Genomic DNA, 16,215 nt, shown 5'->3' with positions numbered 1-16,215 from the left:
ATTGCCATACTTTTTGGTTTTCTTTGGGATGTCTGAGCCTTTCAGCCAATTAACACTTTTCTTTTCTTTCTTTTTTTCTTTTTCTTTTTTTTTTTTTTTTTGTTGGGATAAAGGTGAGAAAAGATCAAAACATTGTTTGTAGTAGACACTGGGGTTGCAGAAACATTTAAGAGACTATGTCTCATTCACCATCATGATTGTATCACATTTAAATAGCTAAGCAATATGTGGCAATCTCTGGAACTAAATTTAAAATGCATATAATTTGTTTTGTAAAATTGGCATACGGTTTAGACAGCCTATGTAACATAATACTAAATGAAACCATATTAACTAAGTAAGGAGTCAATGGGAACCCTAGGTTTGTGCATTTGTTAGCCTTCATTGCTATTTATTTAAACCCTCTATGCTAAAAAGTTATAAAATGGCAAAATGCATAACTCTGATTTGTAGTTCTGGAATGAAAGTAGATCTCATTGCAGGTAGTCTAGCAGGTGTTTGTTCAGAGCAGCACTTCTCAAACTTTGATGTTTATATGAATCTCCTGGAGACCTTGTTAAAAGGAACATTCTGATTCCAGAGGCATGGTAGAGCCTGACGTTCTGCATTCCTTACTGGCCTTCAGGAGGAGGGGTCACTGCTACTGGTCCATGGACCACACTTAGAGTAGCAAGGGGTTAGAAACAAATTATTTATTGGGAGTACATAAAGAATTCGCTGGAGAGCTCATTAAATAGATTCCTGGCACTCCTCCCAGAGATCCTGATTTAGCAGGTTTAGGGTAGGAACCCAAGATTGGACTCTTAACAAGTTGCTAGGTGAAGCTGATGCTGCTGATCTACTGACCACAATTTGAGTAGCTCCTATTCAGAAGTATTCAGACTCCTCTGACATAAAGTAATAGTTAATTATAGTGGGATGAAACGTGGCTCATGGAAAGTCTCTTAGACTGTCCAGAAGAAAACTAGGCTTTGGGGACAGGCCTCCTCTATAAGTCTCAGTTTCCTTACCTATAAAATGGGAATAATGACTACAGCTCCACTCCCACATACTTAGCATACAAAAAAGGGAGCCCTCTTAATTTGAAACAGAAATTTTCATTCTTTTGGGCATATCTCCCCTAACACTTGGAGGACTTCGTGGCGTATGGGTGAACATTTTCAAGTTGTACCTCAAGCCAACAAATACATTAGATAATAATCTGAATTGTTTATTGTTGCAAGATATTTTTAAGCCACCATGTGTGGCTTAAACATCTCTTAAATTCAGGAACATCTCTTAAAACCACAATTTGATACATGAGGAAAATAGAGATGGATATTTGTTTCTTCTAGGAAACAACACTTCATTATTTGAGAATCTATTGCACTCCTGCTATTTTATAGGAAGGATTTAACATATTAATTATTTTCCCCTTACCTAAGCACTTCTGTTAAATCCTCCCTCCACTGTAAAATGATGTCTATCTCTAATGTCAGCGGTTACACACTCCATAGCCCTTCATGCTATTCAAATGCAGTCTTATTTTGACATATAGGATAAGAGATGTGGAGAATCATCTCCCTGAGGCTTGAGCAATGTTAACTATGAGATAAGATGCTTAAGATTATGCCTCACATTCTACAGTGCTAAATACGAATGTGACAAATGTAAACTGTCATCTGTGTTTGTGGTATGTGAGGACCTCTAAAGCACAGGACCAGGGAAAGTGTCCCTCTTGTCTGTGTTATGCCCAAATAATGGGTCTGTGATTAAAGGAGCGAGACTGATATAAGGCGAAAGTCAAGCAAAGCTTTATTTCGCGCCAAGCATCAAGAATCTAATGGAACATTCGGGGCCGCACCTGTTACAAGAGAGGGTGACCCTTCTCTGTTTCACAGACTAGCTTTTAAGGGCAAAGGCCATGCGGTCGGGCCTGGCCACGCAGAGGTGACTAATGAAATTGTAAAACACACAGGAAACTCCAGTGATGCTAGGTGACCAATTGAATTACAATTTACCCTAGTAGACATTAGAACCAGCCTATTACACCTTGATTAGGATTGGTGCCAAAAGCTCCCAGAGGGCGGGGGTCCCTACTCCGTGGTAACCAGGGAGACAAACCCCCACTGGTTGGATGTCTCCACCTGGTGTGACCCACCCTGGTATCTGGGCTTTGTTACCTGGAGCTGGTTTCCGGAACTTGTCTCCAAGTAAATGCCCTGGGGGAAGGGGAGCAGGGACAGTTTCTAAATAGGTCCTTACATCTGGGTTTAGGGCAGTACTCTTGCTGGTCATAAGAAAACTGATACCCAAAAGGACTATCACTTGAATATCATTTAGGATGCATGATATTTGAGAGGGACATTTGAAAGATAAAACTAATTTATTCATCTAGGTGTCCTAAAATGTAACCATATAAAATTAGATTATGCTGAAGTCATATAATTTTAACTACCTGGAGAGAACCTTGTGTCAAATAAAGGCATAATCATATGCCCTCTGCTTCTTTGAAGACAATATGTCTCTATACAGAATATATCTGTATCATGCACACAGTTACTACTTAAAACATCCACTGTGCCATCCAATATCCCTTATATGAAAGTTAAACAAGGTAGTTTTCTTTAAATTCATTACCAAGTTAAAAGAAGACTAGATTGTCTTTTTAGACAACTTGTGTATTTCTTGCTTTAGCTGCCTGAAAGCTCAGCATTAAATTTAGTATTCAGCTGAAGTATATGACTTAGCCCAAGGTCTATACATTAATGTTTCTTTCCTTCCCGTACCTTTGTTTGAATTGTACTTTTAAGTTCATCTATTTTTTAATGTGATTTAAATTCATCACTTAGCTCAGAAAGAAGCAGCAGCATATGCAAGAAAGGAGAGAAACAAATACTTGAATGACCCTGTCTTGCAGAATTTGTAAAATTCAAATGGAAAAATGATGTGTGTTATTTTGAAGTTATGAAACTTCCTATAATTCAAAGTTATTACCATATTTTATCCAGCTCATGACCCAAGATGACGGCTAGAGTTCCAGCCATCATAAGGTTTGTGTATGTCAGGGCATACAGAAAGAAAAAAGAAATTTAGAAAAGCAAAGCAGTGTTATTCAAATTCTGCAGCTGTTCTGAAGGTTCTACATAGCACTTGGTTACATGACCACTTCTGTTGACACGACTGCTGGGAAATGTAACATTTTGTTCTTGGCAGTAACAAATTCAACTACATACTAGGCTCCTTTTACTGAGAAGGAAGATGAGAAAGAAGTAGAGGTGGGGAATTTCAACCTTTGCCACAGATTCTTTGCCAGTATTAAAGTGAGGAAATTTTTAACTTCTCAGTAGAGTAATAACATACTTAATTTTTAAATTGTTATAAAATTTTAAAATATCAGGTACTGTATTGGATAGCTCTTTATTTAAATACTATCTACATTTTAAACCTTCAGATCTTGCATCTCAAAATAGCATAATTTTCAACCACAAAGTAAATAAGATTCTTTTTTTTAATAAGATACAGATAACGACTTCCAGAATTGTTCATGGACAATTTGGCTTTGTTTGAGGATTGATTCAGTGACTTGTTTTCATAAGTATTGATTTCCTTTCCTGTCTGTTTTATGAACTGAGTGGGGAGGACTATTGTACTTAGTCCTTATTTTGTTTCTGTTTGTTCATGTAGCAGTGGTTGTAGATGTTTCCTTGACTATTTGTATTTTAGACTAACTTTTCAGATGGTAAATTGAGCATGAGAAATATGTTATTAAAATGACAGCATTACAAAGTGGTATTTGACATTTTCTATTTATAAGCATGGTACCGTTTACCCAAACTCCAGAAAATTTTTGACAGAAATGAATATCCATTAACTTATGTGTTAAATGCCAAAGCCTATTATTTATATCTGAGATGTACTAAACTCCTCTTTTTGCCCAAGGTCAAGTGCCTTAAGAGTGAATTCATTTAATGAATAAACATTTTAAAAATAAATGACCACTACAGAGCAGATTTTCATAATTAATAAAAAAATTATAAGTGGACTAAGCATCATCTTTACTCACTGAACTTCTAGATATCCCATATTGAATTAATAATCTCACTTCTGCTAAGGATATATACTTTATTTGCTACACAGAGATAGCAATGAAAGGATATTTACTGATTTCATTTTATTTTTTTAAAATATTTTATTTATTTGACAGAGAGAAATCACAACTAGACAGAGAGGCAGGCAGAGAGAGAAGAGGAAGCAGGCTCCCTGCAGAGCAGAGAGCCCAATGTGGGGCTCGATCCCAGGACCCTGGGACCATGACCTGAGCTGAAGGCAGAGGCCTCAACCCACTGAGCCACCCAGGCGCCCCTATTTACTGATTTTAATATGGATTATGTATGAGTGAATGTGTGTGTGTGTGTCTGTAAATAATATGAAATACTATGGTTAGAGAAAGTCAAGGCTGGGAATGGATTTAATGTCTGTTTTATCAATCAACCCTGATGTCAACAATCCATTTACTGCTTATTCCATCCTCAGTAGTAGTTTCACTTTGTTAATTGTAACTTCAAGGGATGAAGGGAACTACTGGAAATTTTCATTGTCTAAATTCTTCACCGTGATCAGTACACATCTATCATTGCTGACTGTTTTTAACTCCTCAACTCATTTTCACAATTTGTTGTCCTGTAAAGTAACAAATGGCCCAAATTTTCTACACACTAATTAAAATTCCATTTCTCATGAATTCCTTAATCGAGTGCAAGTCATTATGTGCTTTGTTGATTCTTAAGTGCAAAGATAATTGCAATGGGCAGCATGAAAAGGGTTTGATTATTGCCTGTCGACTCTTGTGAATTCTAATAGGTCTAATTGCATAGCATCAATTCATCATCTCAGCATCACTTCTTTTTATTATTAGCTCTTCGAATTGTAATGTGCTCATAAAGAAGTGTTGTAGTATATCAGAACTGACATGGTACCTGGCCTATTGTAATTTTCAGCCCTTACCTTGTGCAACTCTTAAAATTAAAAGTTTATTATGGAGTGCCCTTTTTCTGAAACTAATTTTAAAATCCTCCTGTATGATAAAATGAATACTGTCCAATAATCTGCATATGAATTTGCCTTTGTAATAATTCCATTAAATGACTGCCAAGACCTTTTTTGCTCAGATTGTTCCTATAAATTCAGAACATAATGTGTTAGTTGGAAAACATTTATTAGACTCTTTAATGGGAATTCCTGGCGGCATTTCTCAGGGAGTTTCTATACTATAGTGGTTATTGTAAATGCTCAGGAAAGAAAGAGCTCCCACTGAATAATAATGTGGATTAATCCAGGAGCCCCAATTATATGAGTAAAGGACCACCAGAAACTGAGATGCCAAATGCACTATCATTCGCACTAAGGAACAGAATGGCCTTAGTGTAGAGAAGGAACATAAACCTTTAATCAATCTATAGATAAACAAATGCTTTATGTGTGTGAGGGAGTATATCCAATAATAATAGCTTCAAAGTTGGGGACTTAGCCCCTGTGTAAAGCTCAGTACTTTAATCATTATTTCTAAAAATTTCTGGGATGCTTGTGAATGAAGTATTAATATGACAGTTTTACAGATGAGGCTCAAAATGTCACACAAAATCACCAGATGGTATATGGCAAACATCAGAGAGAGAGCCTCCCCCACCACCACCACCATTGTTTGTATGCTATCTTCAACACACACCATGGCATGCCTTTGATGAAGTTTGGAAGGATTATCATATTAATAAAGTGTGAACTCCAAGTCAACCCAAAAGTTGAATAAAATATAGAACCTTGGGTACTTCTATTCCTGTTAGGGTAATGTAGTAAGAAGTGATTATAATCCATTTTAAGGAATGAGTCAACTTCATATTATCATTTTCTAGAATTAAGCAAATTGAAGGAAAGTGTCTCAGTTACTTACTTACTTACTGTGTAACAAACTATCCCCAAACTGGGTGGAATAATCAACAGCCATTTTATTAGGCTTGCAGAATCTATGTGACAGGAATTCAAACGACTCATCTGTGCTCAATAATGTGTGTGTCCTTATTGGGAAAGATGTGAATGCTTGGGGAGAGACTTCTTCATCCACATGTCTCATGACTGTGATGGGATGACTAACAGAATGGGCTCAGCTGGGACTGTCTATCAGAGTGCCTACACATGTGCCTTTGGATTCTCCCAGCATGGCACTGAGTTCCTAGAGTAACATCCAGAAAGCAAATATTCCAAGAGATCAAGGCAGAACCTGTAAGACTTCTCACCTTTTACTGGTAGTCTCATAGCACCACTTCAACACATTTTACTGGCACTAAGCAAGTCACTACAGCCATCTGAGGTTCATTGGGAAGAGATTTATACTCCAGCTTTTGATGAAGGAGTGGCAAGATCACAATCCAGAAGAACACAAGGGATGGAAAATATTCTTGTATCCATATTTGGATAACACAGCCCACCACAGGGAATGGGGTCACCTTTATGTTATTTATTTCTGGGCAATGGAGCAACTTGTAGGGAAAGAGTCCCACAACAGGTATAAATTATTATCTTAAACATCTCTCTGGAAATGATTTTAATAAGAAGATACCTCTTTGCTTTGTGTGTACATGTGTGTGATGAAAAGCAAGACTAAAACAATTTGGAATGCCTGGGTGGCTCAGTCAGTTAAGTGTCTGCCTTCAGCTCATGTCATGATCCAAGAGTTCCCTGCTCAGCAGGGAATCGGCTTATCCCTCAGCCTGCTGCTCCTCCTGCTTGTTCTCTTTCTCTCTCTTCCTGACAAATAAATAAAAACAAAATCGTAGAAAAGGAATAAAACAGTTCGTTTTTCTGCAGAGCAAATGTTTGGTTTTTTTAAAAAGAATATTCAAATTGTATGGTTTAGGTATAAATATTTTATTAAGTGCATGAGTTCATTTCCAAATACAAAGAATTAGGAGAGCAAATGTCCTAAATTTTCTATTACCCTGTGAAATGTAGAGTATCACCTATATATGAATAAGAAAAGAAATTACCAGTCATAAATATTCATTGCTTACATTCTGCTTTGAAAATCATAGACTGGAACAGTGATATACATGGAACTATCGCTTACTGTGTTATCATACTTTTAAAAATTGAGGTAAAATTTACATAGAGTGAAATGCAAAGATATTAATGTATAATTTGGTGAGTTCTGACAGTGTATACACACCAATCAATATGGAGAATGCTTCCATCATGCCAGAATCTTCCCTTGTGCCCAATCCAGTGAGTCCCATTTCTCAAAGGTTATCACTGTTCTGACTTCTTTCGTTATTTGTTAATTTTATCTGTTCTCACTATAAATGGAACCATACAGAATATATATACACTTGTTTTTGTCACTTTTGTTCAGTATAAAGTCTATTACATTCATCTGTGACACCCAAGGAGGGAGAGATACTTTCCTTCTGCCAGGTGGAGGTGGTATTTTGGGCTTCCTGCTAGGTCCTAGCTAATACCACCCAGTGCAAGAGGGGGGTTTTCCTGTTTTGACTCCCCAGGTAGCCTCTGTGTGGAATCCAAGATCCCCACATGGTTTCCACAGACATTGGGACAAGGAGTTTGTTGCCACCAGCCACGGATGGAAAATTTTGGCTTCCCACTCACCATGCTCTGATGTCACTTAGTAGGGGAATACCTCATTGTAACTGGATGTGGGGGGAAACCAGGGCTCCCCATTTGGCTTTTACTGTCTGGATAAGGATTGAATCATGGTTTTATCTGTGGTATTTTGTTGGAATAGGGCAGTTATTATCTTTCTGTCTTACTAGGTTGCCCTTTTGTGATTTTTTTTGGCTAGAAAGAACAAACTATTCTGGGGCTTCTTATTGTTCTTATTGTGGTTTTTATCTCTTCTTGGTATTTCTGGGTTGTGGCTTCTCCAGCACCGAGTCCAGGATACATGGGGCAAAAAGAAAACCCAGCAAACTCACTACCATGTCAATCTTTGTGCCCCAAGGCCTGCTTTCTTCTTTCCACTTTTCAGAGTCTTCTTCTATTTCTGTCATGTACAGTGTCCAAGCAATGTCTTTGCTTTTTTTATGCATGTATTTAATACTGGATCTTGATGAGTACTAAAGTTAGGAAAAGATTAAAAAGGCTTTGACTTAGGGGCGCCTGGGTGGCTCAGTGGGTTAAAGCCTCTGCCTTTGACTCAGGTCATGATCCCAGGGTCCTGGGATCGAACCCCGCATCGGGCTCTCTGCTCAGCAGGGAGCCTGCTTCCTCCTCTCTCTCTGCCTGCCTCTCTGCCTACTGTCTGTCAAATAAATAAATTAAAAAAAAAAAAAAGGCTTTGACTTAGAACCATGGTGATCGCATGATAAACACTCAGCAAGGAGTAGGTATTATTTTCTTTGTATAATCTCAGTGTCTCTAGAAGTCCAATCATCTACTTTTATAAGACAGGGTGTGCCCAGGTTGGATGATGGAGAGATAGAGAGGGAGATATATTCCAAGCCCTCACCTCATCACATCAGCGGATACAGGAACTTTCTCAACGTGTCTTAAGACACATCACAGAGTCATCTGTTCCTGCCTGTGCCTGAAGCTCACTGTACATGCAAATGTATAAACACACGTAAAACTTCAGACTTTGGCATACGGATGAGGGCAAACAAACTTAGGGCCAAAGCATACAGGCTCTGAAAATCTTCCTGGAAGGATATGGAAAGAGATCTTCTTCAGTTCCTGAGAAGTTGGTAATTTTTGCCTACAAGTGTTTGACTGATGTCCTTCCATGAAAAGATGGTTCTCCACACAGTTTATTTGTAAAACAAGACATTATACTTTATATGGTGAGTCTTTGTAATCCTAATCTTGGTGACAGCCCTGTGATCAGCTAGCATAACCACATGGAAAGATTTCAGATCTCCTAATTTCAAATATTGCTCCAGTTTACCTCCTTCTGCTTATTATTTATGACATTCATATACATTTCAAGTGCTTGGACAATTGGCTAGTTTGTACTGAAATATCCAGGCAGGTTTTGTGAAAAGTGGAAGTGGCTCTCAGTCCTTAGATTCATAGGCCGTTCTGAATGGGTAAATGTTATCCTTACAAAGTGTTTTGTTCAATTATTGCTAGTTTTTAGGTCACAGAGAGTCTGTCCTATGGGACACTACTAGAAAACTCTACTGGAGCTGTTCCAGTTGCACTATAAGCAGGCTTTAGACAGACTGCATTTTCCTAGCCTTATTTTAGAGTGTTGCCTTTAATGTTTTTAAATAAATATTCTGATCATAATGTTAATTAATTGACTATTTTAGCCACTCAAGCAGCCATTTAGCCAATACCATCTATTTATTAACAGCACATACCTGAATTTCCTGGCATGACCCACTGCTATTTTTTTCTGGTTTATTTTCTGTTTTGTGGGTTTTGTTTTGTTTTGTTTTGTTTTTTTAAGTGCGTAAGTCCGTGATTTTGGTATACTCACAGAGTTGTACAATCATCACTAGCACAATGTAATGCTAGAATTTTTTTCATCACTTAAAAACGAATCCTGTACTTATTAGTAATTAGTCTTCATTCTGTATCCTACCCCGTCTTTGGCAACCACTTTCTGTCTATATGGATTTACCTTTCGGGGACTTTTTTTTTTAAGATTTTATTTACTTATTTGACAGACAGAAATCACAAGTAGGCAGAGAGGCAGGAGGAGAGAGAGGGGGAAGCAGGCTCCCTGCTGAGCCGAGAGCCCAATGCGGGGCTCAATCCCAGGACCCTGGGATCATGACCTAAACCAAAGGCAGAGGCTTTAACCCATGGAGCCACCCAGGCACCCCGGGACATTTCTTATGAATGGAATAATACAATGTGTGGCCTTCTGTGGCTGGCTTCTTTCATTTAACATAATGTTTTCAAGGTTCATCCACATTGTAGAATATATCAGTGCATCATTCCTTTTTGTGGCTGAATAACATTTCATTGTAGGGGATACATTTGGTTAGTAATTCATCAATTGATAAGCATTTGAGTTGTTTCCACTCAAGGGTTATTATAAATAATACTGCTGTGGACATTTGTGTACAAATTTTTGTGTGGACATACACTTTTTGTTCTTTTGGGTAGATACCCAGGAGCAGAATTGCTAAGTCATATGGTAATTCTATATGTAACATTTTGAGGAACTCTCTGCTTTCCAAAGTGGCATTTCTACCTCTATTGTGTGAGGATTCCAGTTTCTTTTCATAGACTCATTAATGCTTGTTATTGCTTATCTTGATTATAGCCATAGTAGTGGCCATGAAATTTTGATTTACATTTCCTTAATGATTAAGGATATTGAGCATCTTTTCATGTACTTACTTATTGGCCATTTGTATATCTTCTTTCCAACCATTTCATATCCCTTTTTGACCCCTCCTTGAATCTATTCAAGATCAAGTTACCTATTTAGCTTTTCTTCTTCAGTTTGGCTAGCTCATTCTTTGGCTTAACTCTGAAGTATGCTTTCTTCGTTTGTTTCTTTCTTTCCACAATTCATGATATATGCACCCTAATCTTTTTATAAAGAATTTCCATAAAGGCCTCAATTAATGTCATTAATGTTCTGCTAACATTTGAGAATGAGCTCTTCTTACTACAATATTTGTGCAAAATCTGCTTATCTTTATAGCTTTTTGTGATGACTTATAAGCACTAAAATAGAGATTGGACAAGACAAGATTTTCTTTTGGATTGTATGCAGAGAAACATTTGAAAGTACAGATTGTCATCAGTGTGTGAGAGACTGCCAGGCATGTTACAGGCCTGGAGAGGCTACACAGGTCAACAGAACAATATAAGCCAAAGATCATAGCTGTGGATGCCACTGATATGCAAATTCGTTTGGCAAAATCAACATTAGCATCTTCGGTGTCAAGTAAAAACTGAAGCATCATGTTATGTGTAGAATTTTGGTAACAGAGCTATAGGCTGCTACTTTTGCTATAGACCAGTAATTCTCAACATGTCGTTCCTAGACCAGCAACATCAGAATCACGTGGAAATTTGTTAGAAATGTAGATACTTGGTCTCCAGCCCCACTCCATCCCAGACCTACTGAATCAGAAACTCTGGGAGTATATCCCAATATCCTATAGTTTAATAAGCCATCTAGATGATTTTGATGTACTCTTAAGTTTGAGAACCACCCACCCAGACTTCTATGAGGTACCAAAGGAGAGAGTGGTCTGTTGACCTACCAAAACTCTGGCATTTAGTGAGGGCACACAACAAGGGCATGGCTGTAGACAAAAGTAATATCTATAGGGAAGTCTTCTTGCCAAAGGAATCATCCTCCAAGGCCTCTTCTCTTCTAGGCAAGAGCTCTAATGCAGAGTTCACACAAGGTAGGAAAATTCATGGTAAACCCAAATCCATAAAAGTGAAGGAGGGCCAGTGCATCGGCATGGGAGCACCTGGGGTATGGTATTAAGTCAATTGTTGGCTCCTTCTGTTCTAAGCCTTATTCCTTGAGCGAAGGCATTCATACAAGTTGGCAAAAGCATGTCATCGAGAATAATGAGGAAGATATCAGTAAAAGTAAGTAGTTTGGAAGAAGGTTTATACATCTGGTAGGCCCATAGAACTTTCACTGGACTGATGGAATAAAGCCAGTTTATCACAGTCTATAGATACAATCAATCCACCATGTGCTGGAAAGAAGGATGTTCTTTCTAACATAGGAAAACTTCAAGGGTAATTTCTAACAACAGGAAAAGCTTTTATTTCTCCTTTGACCTTTGCACTTTCTCCAGTTCCCTGGCCAGGGCCAAATACGGCTTAATTGTTCTCTAGCTGGGTTCAGTACAGTGGTGACTGGAGCCAGTGAGAGGAATGCCACCATATGCTTCCAGCAACCCCAACTTCAGCATTTCACTAGAATCTAAGTGATGGCTCTGAGGACATCTCATAGATTCCTAGGGAATGGATAGATTCTTAGGCCCAGAGTATACATTTCAAAAGGGACCAATATTGTCTTCATGAAATTCTATAAATTGTGTTTGTATGTCTTTTGTGACTGTTTTCTTCTCCATTTAATAAGAATATTAAAAGACAAGAAATAACAGGGTGTATTTGGTTTAATCCTATAGAAACTTTTTTAGTGTGCTATCAATAAAGTTGTCAATAGTAATTCCATTAGAAAGGTTAATTTTGTTGTTCTTTATTCTTTAGGGTTTTTATTACACAGCAGTGTCGAACACACTCTTGCAGTTCATTTACTGTAGTAGAGAACTAAGATATTAATCTTTCAGAATGAAATAAGGAGTAAAACTTAAAATTCTATCCAAATGTGTTATTGATATTGCCTTCTGTGTATTCAGAATGCTGCACAGTAAGGGTATTTCAGAAAATAACTCAGCTGCTTGATGTGTTTCTGCTTTAAACATCTCTGGACAGCTAAGATTATAACAAGGCATAGAAATCTAATATTCAGGGTAAAAATAAATGTCCCTTTTAGATGGAGCACTTAAAGTGGGGTTTGTAATTAATGTGTAATAATTGGGTATCTGAAGACAACACTTCAAATTTGAATTATTCTTTTTCTGGTAAATGTATAATTCATTTTTATTTGAAATGTGTAATATTTAGAGGCACCTGGGTAGCTCAGTCATTATGTGTCTGCCTTTGGCTCAGGTCATGATCCCTGGGTCCTGGGATGGAGCCCCACAACGGGCTCCCTGCTCAGCAAGCCTGCTTCTTCCTCTCCCTCTGCCTGCTGCTCCCCCTGCTGTATTCTCTCTCTGTCAAATAAAGAAATAAAATCTTAAAAAAATTAAAAATAAAATGTACAATACTTATTAAAAATGTGGTCTAAAATGGTCTGGCTTGGAACAATGTTCTCATCAGTTCTAAAAGAAACACTATGAAATAGCTAGAATGATGTAAATAGATATGTTTTCAGTCATGAAAATACTGAATATATTCCTTTTTTTCCTTTTTTTTCTTATGTATTTATGTATGTGTACATTTTCAACTTGGTACCATAGCATATGCTGCTTTATCATGTTAGAAAAATAAAAACATACCTTTTAACATTAAAAAGGCTGAATTCTTAGCAATTTCTATAATTTAGTTGTTAGCTACATGAGGAATACAATCCTTGTTAAAATGTCTCTTTGCGTAATTCAGTCAACAATTACATCACTGATTTTTTAAAAACTTCTTTGTTTTATTTATTTTTTTCTTATTAGAGATACCCAATAAGTCCTGCTAAGGGATTGATTATTCTCATTAAAAATAAAAATGTGATGAAAATACATATAGCTTGTACAGATTAATAGAGATATCATGAAGAAAGTGTGAAGTTGTACATTAAGTAAGGTCAAGTTCACTAAGAGCTAGCTATTAATAAATCTTAGCTTGGACAAAAAAATGATTTGTATGCAGTAAAATAGTTGGTAGAGAATAGAATTATATATGATACGTGTAGAAGTTAGAGAAATGTTTTCCTATCAGAGAACTAAGTTTCAAACAAAAGGACACCTAATGGAAAGGAAACAGTTGAAAACTAGTTCACTGATCCAGAAAATAAGTTGAAGAAATACTCTAGAATGTGCAGTAGATAACATATTAGGGAGAATATGAAGATAATTGTTAAGAATTCTAGAAATAACAGTAAAACAAGAGTGTAGTTATAACCTCATAACTAAAAAGGAAAAAAAAAAAATCCTGTCTTGAAAGAAGCTAAGCAGAATTCAGAATTCCAAGAATAGATAGGAAGTTCCTAAAACTTCTGGAGAGGAAGAGAAATCCAGCTTACTTATGGGAGTATAAAAATCAAACTGGCTTTTTCTCATGGAAGAAGATTTTGAAGCAAAATCTTCAAAAAGTCTGAGAGAAAAATTAATTGGAACCTAGAATCATATATGCCAGGAAACTAACATTCAGAAATCAAAACAAATGAAAAACGTTTGCAAATCTAGTGCCTTAGGAAATTCCTAGCTACAGACTATCTCTGAAAGACTTACTCAAGGAGGTACTGCAAAAAGAAAAAAAGGGAGGGGGGGAATGAGTTGAAAGAGAGGGCCAGGGACCCAAGTAATAGTGGAAGCAAAGAAGCCAGTAAAATACAAATTCTGACAAAATTGGTTAATATGAATGGTTATGGATTTTGAGAATGTAATGACGAAATACTAACTAGATGTGGAAGATCTAGTTATCCCATGTATGTTCATTGTGAATGCAATTATGTACAAATACAAATCAATCAAGTCAGAGGTTTGTAACCTACTACATGCCAGTTACAGTGCCCATGCTTTCACATACAGTTCATAATTCATACCCCATACCAAACTTGAGAAGTAAATATAATTATTTTTGCAAAAGAGGAAAAGTAATTTGCCCAGATTCACCAATTTTGTGAGTGGGATTTTCCATTGGGATGTGAATGGTTTCCTTGCTCTTTCCTGATATCATCCATTCTAATTATAATTACACAGCCTAGGGACCATCCTTTTCTGATAACTCTAGACACACCTCTATAATATGATTATTTTCCTGCTCATACCAAGCTGCCCATCTTGCACTTCATTTATTTCTTTCATCATTCAACCTCCTCAGCCAAATTAACTTATCTCAACAGCACCCCATTTCTGAATAAAAAGTGGAATTTTTATTCATTGGCCCACATGATAGTATATTTCTAGAGAATTGGTCACCAGGTGTTACTTATTCATTTACAGGTATTTCTTTCTTCTAAAATCTGATAGTCTTGCTTGTCAGCTGAATTACTATGAAAAGTTCTCCCTCTCTCGGTTGTTGTTTTATTTTGTTCTGTTTTGCATGGTTTTACCTTAATGGTTTCCACTAAATAATCTTGCAGAGGCACATGTTGACCTCTTTGAATCCGAGTCTCACATGAATCATGTTTGAAAGGCTCAGTGATATATTCTCTTCCCCTCATTATTCTGTGCCAGGCCCAAAGTAGGCAAGGAAGAAGAAAAGTTTAAAAATAAATAAATAAATAAAAAGGCTGCCCTGACATAGGAAAATTCATCGTCTTCAATGTCCATTTTTTTTTTCCTCTTAGTAATCCTTCTCTAATTTTAACCCCATTCTGTACTTGATTTTTATGTTAAGGATAGACTTTTAAGAGGTTTGACTAGCACCACAATAATTCAGGCCTTGATTACTGTTCTGATATTCCTATTTCTGTCATCCCCTCAGTCACCCAGGGTGAAGATACTGTGAATAAATTCCGACTCCCCCCTTGCTTTTCTCTCACCTGGCTTGAAACCATCATTATGAAACTCTGCCAGTTTACCTTTATGTTTCTTGATTATTTACCTCCCTTTTCATTCCAACCAACCTGGTTTAATGTTAGGTGCTCTCCTTTCCTTTAGAAGTTTCCAACTCATTCTGCAAAGGAGTATGAGAAAGTAAAACCATTGTCATGATTTCCCTTGGGAATTCATGACCCTCAAGGATCCCTCTTTATCCCGTGATGTCTTAAAGAATTCTTGCTTAAAAAGCTGTTATCACCATTTTCTTGTCTACTGGAATCAGTTGATCTGGGAGCCATCATCTTAGCCTTTCTTCCTTGGGTCCTTGCAAGCTGCTTATTTAAGAAGCGTTTCTTTGTTCTCGAGAAGTTGGTGAATAGAAATCACCATCTCATAGAAGAGGAAAGAGATATAAGCCTAGATTATAAAGATTGAGCAAAAGTCAAAAATTGCATTTAGTTAAGATTATTCTTTTAAAAATTCCGTAACTCACATAAAAGTTGAAGCAGAGAAATACCATTTCTTAACAAGCCCTGTACATCTGGTTTTCCTTATATAGTTGAAAGCGATCACTGTTTCTTCAAACTTGAGGACCAGATAAAGTAGTTAGTGGTGTCCATTTTGCATTAGAAAAGGAAATAGCTAAAAAAAAAAAAAGAAAAGAAAGAAAAGGAAATAGCTATATTTAATTATTATATCTGCACAGCAGGAAGTTCTAGTGTAGCAATTCTCAAAGTGTGGTCTGGGGACCCCTCTTTCAGGGGATTTGTGGTTTATACCATGTTCATATTGTAGTTAGAGGTTATTTACAATTCTTACTCTCTTTCTCTCCTGAGTGTACAGTGCAGCTTTCCGAGGCTGCATGACATGGGATAGCGTCATTTTCCTGATAGTTAAAGGCATATGTGTTTCTGTTTTCTTGTGTGATGTATGTATCCACTGAAACAAAAGGTCTTTTTGATCTTCAGTTAAT

The 16,215-nt window shown here is 36.9% G+C and overlaps 1 protein-coding gene across 1 annotated transcript in view; it reads left to right on the top strand.

Moving 5' to 3' along the window:
• Positions 1–16,215, top strand: part of MACROD2 (mono-ADP ribosylhydrolase 2) — a 2,072,211-nt gene that overhangs the window by 1,252,163 nt on the left and 803,833 nt on the right. The gene's annotated exons all lie outside the window — the stretch shown is intronic.

The sequence above is a fragment of the Meles meles genome, chromosome 16 (assembly GCF_922984935.1).
Source record: "Meles meles chromosome 16, mMelMel3.1 paternal haplotype, whole genome shotgun sequence".
Classification (NCBI taxonomy): domain Eukaryota; kingdom Metazoa; phylum Chordata; class Mammalia; order Carnivora; family Mustelidae; genus Meles; species Meles meles.
The sequence above is the reverse complement of the archived record's forward strand: the minus strand, read 5'-3'. Positions and strand labels throughout refer to the sequence as shown.